Genomic DNA, 21,967 nt, shown 5'->3' with positions numbered 1-21,967 from the left:
CATGAGAGATGTACTATATACTGGGGCATATGATGAGATATACTGTATACTAGGGACATGAGAGATGTACTGTATACTGAGGACATGAGAGATGTACTGTATACTGGGGACATGAGAGATATACTGTATACTAGGGACATGAGAGATGTACTATATACTGGGGCATGTGATGATATATACTGTATACTAGGGACATGAGAGATATACTGTATACTAGGGACATGAGAGATGTACTATATACTGGGGCATGTGATGAGATATACTGTATACTAGGGACATGAGAGATATACTGTATACTAGGGACATGGGAGATGTACTGTATACTAGGGACATGAGAGATGTACTATATACTGGGGCATATGATGAGATATACTGTATACTAGAGACATGAGAGATATACTGTATACTAGGGACATGAGAGATGTACTGTATACTAGGGACATGAGAGATGTACTATATACTGGGGCATATGATGAGATATACTGTATACTAGAGACATGAGAGATGTACTGTATACTGGGGACATGAGAGATGTACTGTATACTGGGGACATGAGAGATATACTGTATACTAGGGACATGAGAGATATACTGTATACTAGGAACATGAGAGATGTACTATAGACTGGGGCATGTGATGAGATATACTGTATACTAGGGACATGAGAGATATACTGTATACTAGGGACATGAGAGATGTACTATATACTGGGGCATGTGATGAGATATACTGTATACTAGGGACATGAGAGATATACTGTATACTAGGGACATGAGAGATGTACTGTATACTAGGGACATGAGAGATGTACTGTATACTGGGGACATGAGAGATATACTGTATACTAGGGACATGAGAGATGTACTGTATACTGGGGACATGAGAGATATACTGTATACTAGGGACATGAGAGATGTACTATATACTGGGGCATGTGATGAGATATACTGTATACTAGGGACATGAGAGATATACTGTATACTGGGGCATGTGATGAGATATACTGTATACTGGGGCATGTGATGAGATATACTGTATACTGGGGACATGAGAAATGTACTATATACTGGGGACATGTTATGAGATATACTGTATACTGGGGACATGAGAGATATACTATATACTGGGGCATGTGATGAGATATACTGTATACTGGGGCATGTGATGAGATATACTGTATACTGGGGCATGTGATAAGATATACTGTATACTGGGGACATGAGAGATGTACTGTATACTGGGGCATATGATGAGATATACTGTATACTAGGTACATGAGAGATATACTGTATACTAGGGACATGCGAGATGTACTATATACTGGGGCATGTGATGAGATATACTGTATACTAGGGACATGAGAGATATACTGTATACTAGGGACATGAGAGATGTACTGTATACTAGGGACATGAGAGATGTACTATATACTGGGGCATATGATGAGATATACTGTATACTAGGGACATGAGAGATGTACTGTATACTGAGGACATGAGAGATGTACTGTATACTGGGGACATGAGAGATATACTGTATACTAGGGACATGAGAGATGTACTATATACTGGGGCATGTGATGATATATACTGTATACTAGGGACATGAGAGATATACTGTATACTAGGGACATGAGAGATGTACTATATACTGGGGCATGTGATGAGATATACTGTATACTAGGGACATGAGAGATATACTGTATACTGGGGACATGAAAGATATACTGTATAATAGGGACATGAGAGATGTACTATATACTGGGGCATGTGATGATATATACTGTATACTAGGGACATGAGAGATATACTGTATACTGGGGCATGTGATGAGATATACTGTATACTGGGGCATGTGATGAGATATACTGTATACTGGGGACATGAGAGATGTACTATATACTGGGGACATGCGAGATGTACTATATACTGGGGCATGTGATGAGATATACTGTATACTAGGGACATGAGAGATATACTGTATACTAGGGACATGCGAGATGTACTATATACTGGGGCATGTGATGAGATATACTGTATACTAGGGACATGGGAGATGTACTATATACTGGGGCATGTGATGAGATATACTGTATACTAGGGACATGAGAGATATACTGTATACTAGGGACATGCGAGATGTACTATATACTGGGGCATGTGATGAGATATACTGTATACTAGGGACATGAGAGATATACTGTATACTAGGGACATGAGAGATGTACTGTATACTAGGGACATGAGAGATGTACTATATACTGGGGCATATGATGAGATATACTGTATACTAGGGACATGAGAGATGTACTGTATACTGAGGACATGAGAGATGTACTGTATACTGGGGACATGAGAGATATACTGTATACTAGGGACATGAGAGATGTACTATATACTGGTGCATGTGATGATATATACTGTATACTAGGGACATGAGAGATATACTGTATACTAGGGACATGAGAGATGTACTATATACTGGGGCATGTGATGAGATATACTGTATACTAGGGACATGAGAGATATACTGTATACTAGGGACATGAGAGATGTACTGTATACTAGGGACATGAGAGATGTACTATATACTGGGGCATATGATGAGATATACTGTATACTAGAGACATGAGAGATGTACTGTATACTGGGGACATGAGAGATGTACTGTATACTGGGGACATGAGAGATATACTGTATACTAGGGACATGAGAGATATACTGTATACTAGGAACATGAGAGATGTACTATAGACTGGTGCATGTGATGAGATATACTGTATACTAGGGACATGAGAGATATACTGTATACTAGGGACATGAGAGATGTACTATATACTGGGGCATGTGATGAGATATACTGTATACTAGGGACATGAGAGATATACTGTATACTAGGGACATGCGAGATGTACTATATACTGGAGCATGTGATGAGATATACTGTATACTAGGGACATGAGAGATATACTGTATACTAGGGACATGAGAGATGTACTGTATACTAGGGACATGAGAGATGTACTATATACTGGGGCATATGATGAGATATACTGTATACTAGGGACATGAGAGATGTACTGTATACTGAGGACATGAGAGATGTACTGTATACTGGGGACATGAGAGATGTACTGTATACTAGGGACATGAGAGATGTACTATATACTGGGGCATGTGATGATATATACTGTATACTAGGGACATGAGAGATGTACTGTATACTGGGGACATGAGAGATGTACTGTATACTGGGGACATGAGAGATATACTGTATACTAGGGACATGAGAGATATACTGTATACTAGGAACATGAGAGATGTACTATAGACTGGGGCATGTAATGAGATATACTGTATACTAGGGACATGAGAGATATACTGTATACTAGGGACATGAGAGATGTACTATATACTGGGGCATGTGATGAGATATACTGTATACTAGGGACATGAGAGATATACTGTATATTAGGGACATGCGAGATGTACTATATACTGGGGCATGTGATGAGATATACTGTATACTAGGGACATGAGAGATATACTGTATACTAGGGACATGAGAGATGTACTGTATACTAGGGACATGAGAGATGTACTATATACTGGGGCATATGATGAGATATACTGTATACTAGGGACATGAGAGATGTACTGTATACTGAGGACATGAGAGATGTACTGTATACTGGGGACATGAGAGATATACTGTATACTAGGGACATGAGAGATGTACTATATACTGGGGCATGTGATGAGATATACTGTATACTGGGGCATGTGATGAGATATACTGTATACTGGGGACATGAGAGATGTACTATATACTGGGGACATGTGATGAGATATACTGTATACTGGGGACATGAGAGATATACTATATACTGGGGCATGTGATGAGATATACTGTATACTGGGGCATGTGATGAGATATACTGTATACTGGGGCATGTGATAAGATATACTGTATACTGGGGACATGAGAGATGTACTGTATACTGGGGCATATGATGAGATATACTGTATACTAGGTACATGAGAGATATACTGTATACTAGGGACATGCGAGATGTACTATATACTGGGGCATGTGATGAGATATACTGTATACTAGGGACATGAGAGATATACTGTATACTAGGGACATGAGAGATGTACTGTATACTAGGGACATGAGAGATGTACTATATACTGGGGCATATGATGAGATATACTGTATACTAGGGACATGAGAGATGTACTGTATACTGAGGACATGAGAGATGTACTGTATACTGGGGACATGAGAGATATGCTGTATACTAGGGACATGAGAGATGTACTATATACTGGGGCATGTGATGATATATACTGTATACTAGGGACATGAGAGATATACTGTATACTAGGGACATGAGAGATGTACTATATACTGGGGCATGTGATGAGATATACTGTATACTAGGGACATGAGAGATATACTGTATACTGGGGACATGAAAGATATACTGTATACTAGGGACATGAGAGATGTACTATATACTGGGGACATGTGATGAGATATACTGTATACTGGGGACATGAGAGATATACTATATACTGGGGCATGTGATGAGATATACTGTATACTGGGGCATGTGATGAGATATACTGTATACTGGGGCATGTGATAAGATATACTGTATACTGGGGACATGAGAGATGTACTGTATACTGGGGCATATGATGAGATATACTGTATACTAGGTACATGAGAGATATACTGTATACTAGGGACATGCGAGATGTACTATATACTGGGGCATGTGATGAGATATACTGTATACTAGGGACATGAGAGATATACTGTATACTAGGGACATGTGATGAGATATACTGTATACTGGGGACATGAGAGATGTACTATATACTGGGGACATGTGATGAGATATACTGTATACTGGGGACATGAGAGATATACTATATACTGGGGCATGTGATGAGATATACTGTATACTGGGGCATGTGATGAGATATACTGTATACTGGGGCATGTGATAAGATATACTGTATACTGGGGACATGAGAGATGTACTGTATACTGGGGCATATGATGAGATATACTGTATACTAGGTACATGAGAGATATACTGTATACTAGGGACATGCGAGATGTACTATATACTGGGGCATGTGATGAGATATACTGTATACTAGGGACATGAGAGATATACTGTATACTAGGGACATGAGAGATGTACTGTATACTAGGGACAGGAGAGATGTACTATATACTGGGGCATATGATGAGATATACTGTATACTAGGGACATGAGAGATGTACTGTATACTGAGGACATGAGAGATGTACTGTATACTGGGGACATGAGAGATATACTGTATACTAGGGACATGAGAGATGTACTATATACTGGGGCATGTGATGATATATACTGTATACTAGGGACATGAGAGATATACTGTATACTAGGGACATGAGAGATGTACTATATACTGGGGCATGTGATGAGATATACTGTATACTAGGGACATGAGAGATATACTGTATACTGGGGACATGAAAGATATACTGTATACTAGGGACATGAGAGATGTACTATATACTGGGGCATGTGATGATATATACTGTATACTAGGGACATGAGAGATATACTGTATACTGGGGCATGTGATGAGATATACTGTATACTGGGGCATGTGATGAGATATACTGTATACTGGGGACATGAGAGATGTACTATATACTGGGGACATGTGAGATGTACTATATACTGGGGCATGTGATGAGATATACTGTATACTAGGGACATGAGAGATATACTGTATACTAGGGACATGCGAGATGTACTATATACTGGGGCATGTGATGAGATATACTGTATACTAGGGACATGGGAGATGTACTATATACTGGGGCATGTGATGAGATATACTGTATACTAGGGACATGAGAGATATACTGTATACTAGGGACATGAGAGATATACTGTATATTAGGGACATGAGAGATGTACTGTATACTAGGGACATGAGAGATGTACTATATACTGGGGCATATGATGAGATATACTGTATACTAGGGACATGAGAGATGTACTGTATACTGAGGACATGAGAGATGTACTGTATACTGGGGACATGAGAGATATACTGTATACTAGGGACATGAGAGATGTACTATATACTGGGGCATGTGATGATATATACTGTATACTAGGGACATGAGAGATATACTGTATACTAGGGACATGAGAGATGTACTATATACTGGGGCATGTGATGAGATATACTGTATACTAGGGACATGAGAGATATACTGTATACTAGGGACATGAGAGATGTACTGTATACTAGGGACATGAGAGATGTACTATATACTGGGGCATATGATGAGATATACTGTATACTAGAGACATGAGAGATGTACTGTATACTGGGGACATGAGAGATGTACTGTATACTGGGGACATGAGAGATATACTGTATACTAGGGACATGAGAGATATACTGTATACTAGGAACATGAGAGATGTACTATAGACTGGGGCATGTGATGAGATATACTATATACTAGGGACATGAGAGATATACTGTATACTAGGGACATGAGAGATGTACTGTATACTAGGGACATGAGAGATGTACTATATACTGGGGCATATGATGAGATATACTGTATACTAGGGACATGAGAGATGTACTGTATACTGAGGACATGAGAGATGTACTGTATACTGGGGACATGAGAGATATACTGTATACTAGGGACATGAGAGATGTACTATATACTGGGGCATGTGATGATATATACTGTATACTAGGGACATGAGAGATATACTGTATACTAGGGACATGAGAGATGTACTATATACTGGGGCATGTGATGAGATATACTGTATACTAGGGACATGAGAGATATACTGTATACTAGGGACATGAGAGATGTACTGTATACTAGGGACATGAGAGATGTACTATATACTGGGGCATATGATGAGATATACTGTATACTAGAGACATGAGAGATGTACTGTATACTGGGGACATGAGAGATGTACTGTATACTGGGGACATGAGAGATATACTGTATACTAGGGACATGAGAGATATACTGTATACTAGGAACATGAGAGATGTACTATAGACTGGGGCATGTGATGAGATATACTGTATACTAGGGACATGAGAGATATACTGTATACTAGGGACATGAGAGATGTACTATATACTGGGGCATGTGATGAGATATACTGTATACTAGGGACATGAGAGATATACTGTATACTAGGGACATGAGAGATGTACTGTATACTAGGGACATGAGAGATGTACTATATACTGGGGCATATGATGAGATATACTGTATACTAGGGACATGAGAGATGTACTGTATACTGGGGACATGAGAGATGTACTGTATACTGGGGACATGAGAGATATACTGTATACTAGGGACATGAGAGATGTACTATATACTGGGGCATGTGATGAGATATACTGTATACTAGGGACATGAGAGATATACTGTATACTGGGGCATGTGATGAGATATACTGTATACTGGGGCATGTGATGAGATATACTGTATACTGGGGACATGAGAGATGTACTATATACTGGGGACATGTGATGAGATATACTGTATACTGGGGACATGAGAGATATACTATATACTGGGGCATGTGATGAGATATACTGTATACTAGGGCATGTGCTAAGATATACTGTATACTGGGGACATGAGAGATGTACTGTATACTGGGGCATATGATGAGATTTACTGTATACTAGGGACATGAGAGATATACTGTATACTAGGGACATGCGAGATGTACTATATACTGGGGCATGTGATGAGATATACTGTATACTAGGGACATGAGAGATGTACTGTATACTAGGGACATGAGAGATGTACTATATACTGGGGCATATGATGAGATATACTGTATACTAGGGACATGAGAGATGTACTGTATACTGAGGACATGAGAGATGTACTGTATACTGGGGACATGAGAGATATACTGTATACTAGGGACATGAGAGATGTACTATATACTGGGGCATGTGATGATATATACTGTATACTAGGGACATAAGAGATATACTGTATACTAGGGACATGACAGATGTACTATATACTGGGACATGTGATGAGATATACTGTATACTAGGGACATGAGAGATATACTGTATACTAGGGACATGAGAGATGTACTGTATACTAGGGACATGAGAGATGTACTATATACTGGGGCATATGATGAGATATACTGTATACTAGAGACATGAGAGATGTACTGTATACTGGGGACATGAGAGATGTACTGTATACTGGGGACATGAGAGATATACTGTATACTAGGGACATGAGAGATATACTGTATACTAGGAACATGAGAGATGTACTATAGACTGGGGCATGTGATAAGATATACTGTATACTAGGGACATGAGAGATATACTGTATACTAGGGACATGAGAGATGTACTATATACTGGGGCATGTGATGAGATATACTGTATACTAGGGACATGAGAGATATACTGTATACTAGGGACATGAGAGATGTACTGTATACTAGGGACATGAGAGATGTACTATATACTGGGGCATATGATGATATATACTGTATACTAGGGACATGAGAGATGTACTATATACTGGGGACATGTGATGAGATATACTGTATACTGGGGACATGAGAGATATACTATATACTGGGGCATGTGATGAGATATACTGTATACTGGGGCATGTGATGAGATATACTGTATACTGGGGCATGTGATAAGATATACTGTATACTGGGGACATGGGAGATGTACTGTATACTGGGGCATATGATGAGATATACTGTATACTAGGGACATGAGAGATATACTGTATACTAGGGACATGCGAGATGTACTATATACTGGGGCATGTGATGAGATATACTGTATACTAGGGACATGAGAGATATACTGTATACTAGGGACATGAGAGATGTACTGTATACTAGGGACATGAGAGATGTACTATATACTGGGGCATATGATGAGATATACTGTATACTAGGGACATGAGAGATGTACTGTATACTGAGGACATGAGAGATGTACTGTATACTGGGGACATGAGAGATATACTGTATACTAGGGACATGAGAGATGTACTATATACTGGGGCATGTGATGATATATACTGTATACTAGGGACATGAGAGATATACTGTATACTAGGGACATGAGAGATGTACTATATACTGGGGCATGTGATGAGATATACTGTATACTAGGGACATGAGAGATATACTGTATACTAGGGACATGAGAGATGTACTGTATACTAGGGACATGAGAGATGTACTATATACTGGGGCATATGATGAGATATACTGTATACTAGAGACATGAGAGATGTACTGTATACTGGGGACATGAGAGATGTACTGTATACTGGGGACATGAGAGATATACTGTATACTAGGGACATGAGAGATATATTGTATACTAGGAACATGAGAGATGTACTATAGACTGGGGCATGTGATGAGATATACTGTATACTAGGGACATGAGAGATATACTGTATACTAGGGACATGAGAGATGTACTATATACTGGGGCATGTGATGAGATATACTGTATACTAGGGACATGAGAGATATACTGTATACTAGGGACATGAGAGATGTACTGTATACTAGGGACATGAGAGATGTACTATATACTGGGGCATATGATGAGATATACTGTATACTAGAGACATGAGAGATGTACTGTATACTGGGGACATGAGAGATGTACTGTATACTGGGGACATGAGAGATATACTGTATACTAGGGACATGAGAGATATACTGTATACTAGGAACATGAGAGATGTACTATAGACTGGGGCATGTGATGAGATATACTGTATACTAGGGACATGAGAGATATACTGTATACTAGGGACATGAGAGATGTACTATATACTGGGGCATGTGATGAGATATACTGTATACTAGGGACATGAGAGATATACTGTATACTAGGGACATGAGAGATGTACTGTATACTAGGGACATGAGAGATGTACTATATACTGGGGCATATGATGAGATATACTGTATACTAGGGACATGAGAGATGTACTGTATACTGGGGACATGAGAGATGTACTGTATACTGGGGACATGAGAGATATACTGTATACTAGGGACATGAGAGATGTACTATATACTGGGGCATGTGATGAGATATACTGTATACTAGGGACATGAGAGATATACTGTATACTGGGGCATGTGATGAGATATACTGTATACTGGGGCATGTGATGAGATATACTGTATACTGGGGACATGAGAGATGTACTATATACTGGGGACATGTGATGAGATATACTGTATACTGGGGACATGAGAGATATACTATATACTGGGGCATGTGATGAGATATACTGTATACTAGGGCATGTGCTAAGATATACTGTATACTGGGGACATGAGAGATGTACTGTATACTGGGGCATATGATGAGATTTACTGTATACTAGGGACATGAGAGATATACTGTATACTAGGGACATGCGAGATGTACTATATACTGGGGCATGTGATGAGATATACTGTATACTAGGGACATGAGAGATGTACTGTATACTAGGGACATGAGAGATGTACTATATACTGGGGCATATGATGAGATATACTGTATACTAGGGACATGAGAGATGTACTGTATACTGAGGACATGAGAGATGTACTGTATACTGGGGACATGAGAGATATACTGTATACTAGGGACATGAGAGATGTACTATATACTGGGGCATGTGATGATATATACTGTATACTAGGGACATAAGAGATATACTGTATACTAGGGACATGACAGATGTACTATATACTGGGGCATGTGATGAGATATACTGTATACTAGGGACATGAGAGATATACTGTATACTAGGGACATGAGAGATGTACTGTATACTAGGGACATGAGAGATGTACTATATACTGGGGCATATGATGAGATATACTGTATACTAGAGACATGAGAGATGTACTGTATACTGGGGACATGAGAGATGTACTGTATACTGGGGACATGAGAGATATACTGTATACTAGGGACATGAGAGATATACTGTATACTAGGAACATGAGAGATGTACTATAGACTGGGGCATGTGATAAGATATACTGTATACTAGGGACATGAGAGATATACTGTATACTAGGGACATGAGAGATGTACTATATACTGGGGCATGTGATGAGATATACTGTATACTAGGGACATGAGAGATATACTGTATACTAGGGACATGAGAGATGTACTGTATACTAGGGACATGAGAGATGTACTATATACTGGGGCATATGATGATATATACTGTATACTAGGGACATGAGAGATGTACTATATACTGGGGACATGTGATGAGATATACTGTATACTGGGGACATGAGAGATATACTATATACTGGGGCATGTGATGAGATATACTGTATACTGGGGCATGTGATGAGATATACTGTATACTGGGGCATGTGATAAGATATACTGTATACTGGGGACATGGGAGATGTACTGTATACTGGGGCATATGATGAGATATACTGTATACTAGGGACATGAGAGATATACTGTATACTAGGGACATGAGAGATGTACTGTATACTAGGGACATGAGAGATGTACTATATACTGGGGCATATGATGAGATATACTGTATACTAGGGACATGAGAGATGTACTGTATACTGAGGACATGAGAGATGTACTGTATACTGGGGACATGAGAGATATACTGTATACTAGGGACATGAGAGATGTACTATATACTGGGGCATGTGATGATATATACTGTATACTAGGGACATGAGAGATATACTGTATACTAGGGACATGAGAGATGTACTATATACTGGGGCATGTGATGAGATATACTGTATACTAGGGACATGAGAGATATACTGTATACTAGGGACATGAGAGATGTACTGTATACTAGGGACATGAGAGATGTACTATATACTGGGGCATATGATGAGATATACTGTATACTAGAGACATGAGAGATGTACTGTATACTGGGGACATGAGAGATGTACTGTATACTGGGGACATGAGAGATATACTGTATACTAGGGACATGAGAGATATATTGTATACTAGGAACATGAGAGATGTACTATAGACTGGGGCATGTGATGAGATATACTGTATACTAGGGACATGAGAGATATACTGTATACTAGGGACATGAGAGATGTACTATATACTGGGGCATGTGATGAGATATACTGTATACTAGGGACATGAGAGATATACTGTATACTAGGGACATGAGAGATGTACTGTATACTAGGGACATGAGAGATGTACTATATACTGGGGCATATGATGAGATATACTGTATACTAGGGACATGAGAGATGTACTGTATACTGGGGACATGAGAGATGTACTGTATACTGGGGACATGAGAGATATACTGTATACTAGGGACATGAGAGATGTACTATATACTGGGGCATGTGATGAGATATACTGTATACTAGGGACATGAGAGATATACTGTATACTGGGGCATGTGATGAGATATACTGTATACTGGGGCATGTGATGAGATATACTGTATACTGGGGACATGAGAGATGTACTATATACTGGGGACATGTGATGAGATATACTGTATACTGGGGACATGAGAGATATACTATATACTGGGGCATGTGATGAGATATACTGTATACTGGGGCATGTGATGAGATATACTGTATACTGGGGCATGTGATAAGATATACTGTATACTGGGGACATGAGAGATGTACTGTATACTGGGGCATATGATGAGATATACTGTATACTAGGGACATGAGAGATGTACTATATACTGGGGCATGTGATGAGATATACTGTATACTAGGTACATGAGAGATGTACTATATACTGGGGCATGTGATGATATATACTGTATACTGGGGACATGAGAGATGTACTATATACTGGGGCATGTGATGAGATATACTGTATACTAGGGACATGAGAGATGTACTGTATACTAGGGACATGAGAGATGTACTATATACTGGAGCATGTGATGAGATATACTGTATACTGGGGGCATGAGAGATGTACTATATACTCGGGCATGTGATGAGATATACTTTATACTAGGGACATGAGAGATGTACTATATACTGGGGCATGTGATGAGATATACTCTATACTAGGGACATGAGAGATGTACTATATACTGGGGCATATGATGAGATATACTGTATGCTAGGGACATGAGAGAAGTACTATATACTGGGGCATATGATGAGATATACTGTATACAAGGGACATGAGAGATGTACTATATACTGGGGCATTTGATGAGATATACTGTATACTAGGGACATGAGAGATATACTGTATACTGGGGCATGTGATGAGATATACTGTATACTGGGGACATGAGATATGTACTATATACTGGGGACATGAGAGATGTACTATATACTGGGGCATTTGATGAGATATACTGTATACTGGGGACATGAGAGATGTACTATATACTGGGGCATGTGATGAGATATACTGTATACTAGGGACATGAGAGATGTACTATATACTGGGGCATATGATGAGATATACTGTATACTAGGGACATGAGAGAAGTACTATATACTGGGGCATATGATGAGATATACTGTATACTAGGGACATGAGAGATATACTGTATACAAGGGACATGAGAGATGTACTATATACTGGGGCATTTGATGAGATATACTGTATACTAGGGACATGAGAGGTGTACTGTGTACTAGGGACATGAGAGATGTACTATATACTGGGGACATGTGATGAGATATACTGTATACTGGGGACATGAGAGATATACTATATACTGGGGCATGTGATGAGATATACTGTATACTGGGGCATGTGATGAGATATACTGTATACTGGGGCATGTGATAAGATATACTGTATACTGGGGACATGAGAGATGTACTGTATACTGGGGCATATGATGAGATATACTGTATACTAGGTACATGAGAGATATACTGTATACTAGGGACATGCGAGATGTACTATATACTGGGGCATGTGATGAGATATACTGTATACTAGGGACATGAGAGATATACTGTATACTAGGGACATGTGATGAGATATACTGTATACTGGGGACATGAGAGATGTACTATATACTGGGGACATGTGATGAGATATACTGTATACTGGGGACATGAGAGATATACTATATACTGGGGCATGTGATGAGATATACTGTATACTGGGGCATGTGATGAGATATACTGTATACTGGGGCATGTGATAAGATATACTGTATACTGGGGACATGAGAGATGTACTGTATACTAGGGACATGAGAGATGTACTATATACTGGAGCATGTGATGAGATATACTGTATACTGGGGACATGAGAGATGTACTATATACTCGGGCATGTGATGAGATATACTGTATACTAGGGACATGAGAGATGTACTATATACTGGGGCATGTGATGAGATATACTCTATACTAGGGACATGAGAGATGTACTATATACTGGGGCATATGATGAGATATACTGTATGCTAGGGACATGAGAGAAGTACTATATACTGGGGCATATGATGAGATATACTGTATACAAGGGACATGAGAGATGTACTATATACTGGGGCATTTGATGAGATATACTGTATACTAGGGACATGAGAGATATACTGTATACTGGGGCATGTGATGAGATATACTGTATACTGGGGACATGAGATATGTACTATATACTGGGGACATGAGAGATGTACTATATACTGGGGCATGTGATGAGATATACTGTATACTGGGGACATGAGAGATGTACTATATACTGGGGCATGTGATGAGATATACTGTATACTAGGGACATGAGAGATGTACTATATACTGGGGCATATGATGAGATATACTGTATACTAGGGACATGAGAGAAGTACTATATACTGGGGCATATGATGAGATATACTGTATACTAGGGACATGAGAGATATACTGTATACAAGGGACATGAGAGATGTACTATATACTGGGGCATTTGATGAGATATACTGTATACTAGGGACATGAGAGGTGTACTGTGTACTAGGGACATGAGAGATGTACTATATACTGGGGCATGTGATGAGATATACTGTATACTAGGGACATGAGAGATGTACTGTATACTAGGGACATGAGAGATGTACTATATACTGGGGCATGTGATGAGATATACTGTATAGTAGGGAAATGAGAGATGTACTATATACTGGGGCATATGATGAGATATACTGTATACTAGGGACATGAGAGATGTGCTGTATACTGGGGCATATGATGAGATATACTGTATACTAGGGACATGAGAGATGTGCTGTATACTAGGGACATGAGGGATGTGCTGTATACTAGGGACATGAGAGATGTACTATATACTGGGGCATGTGATGAGATATACTGTATACTAGGGACATGGGAGATGTGCTGTATACTAGGGACATGAGAGATGTGCTGTATACTAGGGACATGAGAGATGTGCTGTATACTAGGGACATGAGAGATGTGCTGTATACTGAGGGCATGTGATGAGATATACTCTATACTAGGGACATGAGAGATGTACTATATACTGGGGCATGTGATGAGATATACTGTATACTAAGGACATGAGAGATGTACTATATACTGGGGCATATGATGAGATATACTGTATACTAGGGACATGAGAGATGTGCTGTATACTAGGAACATGAGAGATGTGCTGTATACTAGGGACATGAGAGATTTACTATATACTGGGGCATATGATGAGATATACTGTATACTAGGGACATGAGAGATATACTGTATACTAGGGACATGAGAGATGTGCTGTATACTAGGGACATGATAGATGTACTATATACTGGGGCATGTGATGAGATATACTATATACTAGGGGCATGAGAGATATACTATATACTGGGGCATGTGATGAGATATACTGTATACTAGGAACATGAGAGATGTACTATATACTGGGGCATGTGATGAGATATACTGTATACTAGGGACATGAGAGATGTGCTGTATACTAGGGACATGAGAGATGTACTATATACTGGGGCATGTGATGAGATATACTGTATACTAGGGACATGAGAGATGTGCTGTATACTAGGGACATGAGAGATGTACTATATACTGGGGCATGTGATGAGATATACTGTATACTAGGGACATGAGAGATGTACTGTAATCTAGGGACATGTGCTGTAAATTGTGGAATGGGGGCAGAACTTGACTCAGCAACATTTTAGAGGATAAAAAAAAAGCATGTGGCATAGTGACCCAGCCCAGGGTCGCCCACAACGGAACTGGCCCAGGGGGCAAATGTCCCCTGCCCCCCAGCCCAGCCTATCGCGGCCACACCCCTTTTGGGGTCTGAAATTTGGTCTGGACTGTCCTGTCAAGAATGACACTATTGGGAGGTGTATACTTAGGAATTGTGGACCTGTGCTAAACATGGGGCATATCATGAAGCTGCATACCGCTAACTGTCCTGTTTAGTTGAGACAGTTCCAATTGGAGGGTTTTCTCCCGCCATCCCATATGGAATAGCGTTGTCCTGATCACTGTGATTGCTGGAGGTATTTTGTTCATTGCTGCTCTACAAGGCAGTTCGGTGAAAGGGTGCCGTGCGCACTGGTGGCAATGTCGGGGTTTAGAGGGGAGGGGAGGAGAGAACGGGGCAACCTAGCAGTATACTGCAGGAATGTGTGATGCAGCTGTAAATTTCCCAGATACTCTCAAGCTAGGGGAAGTCCACAGGGGCATTTACCCACCTATGAGATGGGCAAGGACCTAAAGTGTTGCATATAATATGTTCATATGTCATATGTTTATACTGTATACTGAGAACACTGATCAGTTGTAAGGCATAGTGATAGGTTGGTAGGGTGGTATTGACTAAACATAATATACCTGGTATAAATATTGTGAATTCTAACAAGCTTGTAGACATAGTCAGTGAATTCCTTATTATTATCTTATATTTATAAGGCACCAACATATTACTCAGGACTGTACATTGTAAAATAATAGCAATTATAGCTGGGGGTGAGCATACAGCCACTGTGCTAGTTCTTGGCTTCAGGCAGCCGCATATTAAAGTAATTTCATTGTTTTCCAATAAGCATTGCCTATGCGATTTGTGTGGTTCCAAAGCACAAGCAATTTATTTAGCGAAAGTTTAGCAGTTCAATAAATAAGTACAGTACAGCCGATATATTATACATACATACATACATACATACATATGCTGCGCCTGCAGCGCTCCGCTGGTACCAGCTACAGTCCTTCAGTCCGAAGACTGTGGTCAGAGTGACTGTTTAACTGGTTCCAGGGAGCTGTATATAAACACTTAGTGATACAGACAGTGAAAACAATACAGATGAGTTGGCTTGCTTCCATAGGTTCAGGCTTCAGGGGGGTCCAGTACAATGCAGGTCATTGGCCAGTTCAAACAACCCCATCCAAGGGTGGGGGTCAACATTCCAAGGGTGGGGGTCTGCTCTCCAGATGATGTATACTTAGTTTTCCCGCCAAGAACTGGTTCAAATTGGTCTATTAGCATTACACTGACAATATCATTCTAATCATTTATTCCCTATTATCGATAACTAGCGCACCCAATGCGCGATCCTTTCAACGAATGAACCGGACAACTGCGGATAAATAGGGGATTAAAATGATAAAAAACATGACATGCTTCCCGTGACCTGAACTTAAAATATCACTAAAGTGTACTTATAACCATCTGCTCATAAACGACTGTGGAATGGAACCATTATAAATATGAAATATATATACAAATGAATGTGAAAGTGTGAGTGTATGCGTGCGTGCTTTATCGTGCGATTGCGCCATGACACATAACACGTGGAGTACTGATCGCAATCGCACGGCAAAACAATATTAATCAATATACTTTCTTTCATCCAATTATACGACTTCAATAGCTCCACCCTTTGATAGTACAATAAACTATCACCTTAAAGATTTTATATGCAGAATCTCAGTACCACATTTCATTGCTCTGTAATGTAAGTCCCCCTTTGTGTATGACCACACTGTCTGTAGATCTCAGACAGGTTACCATAAAAGAGAGTCATAATCCTAGAAACAATTTTTATTTTAAAATAGAACATATACCTCTGGAGCTTGGAGATAACCTTTTGTATGCCCTTCAAGGGTGCAAGAGAACATGTATGAACAATATAGAATATTCTACAACAGTTCTTTATGCCTAACAGGTTCATCTGTCCAATGCATGTCTTTTAGCTCAGACAACATTTAAATACTGCATGTTCACCAATAGCATCATCAACCTGAGTTAAAATATACACTCAAATAATATCAACATTTCCTTTCTTCAACACTTGTGGGGTGGGCTATTGTCTGTTTGTTCTTCCCAGTCCCCCAATACTCAAGTTTCTTTGTAACCGGCTTGCCAAATATTGGAAGACTTCAAACTAAGGGACGTAGCTTTCTTACCTTTCCCCTATTGACCTCCCACCCCATAATTCGGGTACCTCAGGAATAATTAGTGGAAAGAGAACTAGTCCTACTCGATATAATCTTTGAGGCATTTGAGAGCACACCCAGCACTTAGTTTGGTCTAAAACCTTTCCCACCCAAGAATGATAATCATTCTCAAGGATGCCTGCTCAAGTCTGAATATTACTGGACCGACATCGCTGGATGTACCTCTCTTCAACTATGGGGTCAACGTACTTATGGACGTAATGCTACTCAGACAATAGCCTCTCGCACTTTCTCCAAGGTTTCCAAATTTTCCTTTTACCCCTGAATTGAATAGAGTAATTGGCTGGACCGATTGTGCTACCAAATTCTCCTTCATCCCCAACTCCTTAATATCATTACCTGAACCAGCCTCTGTCACTTGTTCACAATTGAAAGAATTTACTGTCCTGAAAAGAGAATGAGATGAGAGAAACAACGAACAGGAAAAACTACCACTTCATGCTGGACAACTGTCTTTGCAAAGTCCTTGGCTCAGGTGTTGTTAACTGCAATTGGGGTCTCCCAGAACAGATTCACGAGTGTAATTGGAACCTGGAAGGAATGGGTACCGGTTTTTCTCTGCTACCCTTAAGGATGTGATGCTGGTCGTCAATAGATGCTGTGTGGATATAATTATTGTACCATGCACAGGTCACAGTGTGGTGAAAAAGTAAAAATGTGTAAAATGCGTGGTATGGCAAAAATCTATATAGTGTCCACCACCTACAGCCCCATTCCCTGCATGACCTGCTTATGCCCATTGTATAGAGTCCAGCGCCCTCCATGATTTCCGTATGCCCACCATACACAGTCCTTTCTCCAGAATAACATCTGTCACATATAGCCCCATGCACCCGAAGATACAGAACATTTTCTTACTATGGGAAGAACTATTTTATCCCTTTCTTTCAGCCAATGAAATCACAGGTGGACCCCATTAAAGGTGGGTCAGGTCCTGTTACATCCCCCCGTACATCAGCAAGTTATGGGGTATACTGTTCCCTGTATCTTGTTGCGAGCTGTTAAACTCAGAATAAATCTTCACCAAAAATATACAAAGCAAAAATATCAATCACAGTTCTGTGCTATTACGACACATCTGAGTTCCTACATTTCTAATTTGATAGCAGTTTGAAGAAGAGCATATTATGCTCTAAATTCATAGTGATTATTGTCACATTTTTAAAATGTTTTGAACCTACTTAAAAAAAAAACAGAACAAATTATTAGTAATAATTTATAATTGGATATAAAAGATTTAAGTTGGAAAAGCTCCACAGAAGAGCTGAGAGACCTGTAAGTACTTTGGAATGCGTCCTTGTTATTTTCTCTGTGTAATTGTGATAATCATCCAACCTGACATGGTTCTCAGACTCTACAATTATCTGTTCCAGAGAGTTCAGACCTAATCTCATAATTGCCAGTTCTTGTTGAGATGAACTCTGTGCACATTGACTCGTACATGTACTGATAGTCTGAAACTGCTGAAGGGGAAGTCTGTTATCTGACAGCAGTTTCCTTCGGTGTTTATGCCATGATGTTTTCCTAGATTATAACTGGACTTTAACCAGCAAGTCGCCTTGTACACCGGAACTACAGGTGCACGGTGGACAAAGACAGTACAGAAATAATAAATGTCCCCTATACCCAGAGGGGGAGGGTGTATTTATTCTCAATGCTCCTGGTCACCCAACCTATCTAATAAAAATAAAATTAAATAAGGTAGTACACTCTAACTTTTACTTAATAATTATCATATACCATACACAGTAAATAGCATATTATAGACCATCCTATGCCCATTGGACTAACTAATAGGGCCTATAGTACTAATATGCCACCTATCAGTAGAGGTTTGCTATACATATAACCGATCAGTGGAATTTGCCAATCATATGCCCATCAGTAGTAGTTTGCTGCTCACATTCCCAAAATAAGTTATTTACCACTAATATAACTATCAGTAGTGATTGGCCACTCATAATCTCAATGGTAGATTTGCTACCCATGTGCCCAGCAGGAGTAATATAAAATTCATATGTCATCTACAGTAATTTGCCACTGATATTCTGATAAATAGTAATTTGTCACTGAAATGTCCAACATTAGCGATTTCCCATTCATATGCTCAACAATAGTATTTGTGATATTTGTATGCCCATTAGTATACACTCATTACATGTTTGAGTATCACAAAGCACCCTTACCCCTACACTGGAGTGTAAATCTATGCCAGTTTGCGGGAAAAAAAGAGGTAACAGAATCTTATGATTACCGACATTTAAATATTTCGCAGAGTGAAATTATTTATCTCGTGCATTTCTAAATTGTTTTCCCATATAACGTAGGCTGAACTAAATAATCAATAATAGAAAGTGACCTTTAACAACAATTAATTGACTCAGCCTTGTTATTGTAATTGGAAAATAAGTGCTAAAATCAGAACACTACCACACTATGCAATGTGCCAGGATGCCTAGTCTGTCAGTATGTGAAACACAAGAATTCTGAGTTTATTATGAAATCAGTATTTATGATATAATTAATTCAGATAGTACTCTATATTAGGGTGGGCAATCCATCCCATTAAAATAAGGCACATAAAATATAGAGGTCCAATGACTGATAGCAGTAATGTGAGATTTAATGAAGCCCTTGTACCCTGATCTCACCTGGTTCAACCAGCCTCAGATCCTGTGCAATTAACTTACCAGGGGAGATGTAGACACCACATTGGGGTATATTTACTAAACTGCGGGTTTGCAAAAGTGGAGATGTTGCCTATAGCAACCAATCAGATTCTAGCTTTCATTTATTTAGGGCATTCTACAAAATGACAGCTAGAATCTGATTGATTGCTATAGACAACATCTCCACTTTTTCAAACCCGCTGTTTAGTAAATATACCCCATAGTCTGCATCTGATCTGCTCCCAAACATCCACAGAAATCACATCATTCAGATGTGTTCCTTAAAATGTACCTATCACCTTCAGGCAACTGATCAGTATTCAGCCAATCAATCCACAGGGATCTAATGACATAACTGAGACTTCACTGATGTCACCAATCCCTAGTGAATGGAAAGTCTGCAGTCTCATGAAATATGGATGCTCCACTGCATGTACTTGATGCGTTCACTTTAAAGGTTTGAGTGTCTAACTCTAGCTTATGGGCACCATCTTTAAATGGAAGCTGGAGGAAAAAAGTGTACAATTGCTGTAAAATGTAAACAAATATACACAAAAGTGGATTTACCCTTTAATGGCTCTACCTAAAGCTACATGACAGAAACCATCTCTCTGCTAAGTAGACTACCCAGTGAAACAGTCTCCTCCCTCTCATTTGGATATAGTGCCAATGGAAATGAAGATGTCAAATGAATACTAAAAAAGTAAGCAAGTCTGGA

Source organism: Mixophyes fleayi, chromosome 1, assembly GCF_038048845.1.
Source record: "Mixophyes fleayi isolate aMixFle1 chromosome 1, aMixFle1.hap1, whole genome shotgun sequence".
Taxonomy (NCBI): Eukaryota; Metazoa; Chordata; class Amphibia; order Anura; family Limnodynastidae; genus Mixophyes; species Mixophyes fleayi.
The sequence above is the reverse complement of the archived record's forward strand: the minus strand, read 5'-3'. Positions refer to the sequence as shown.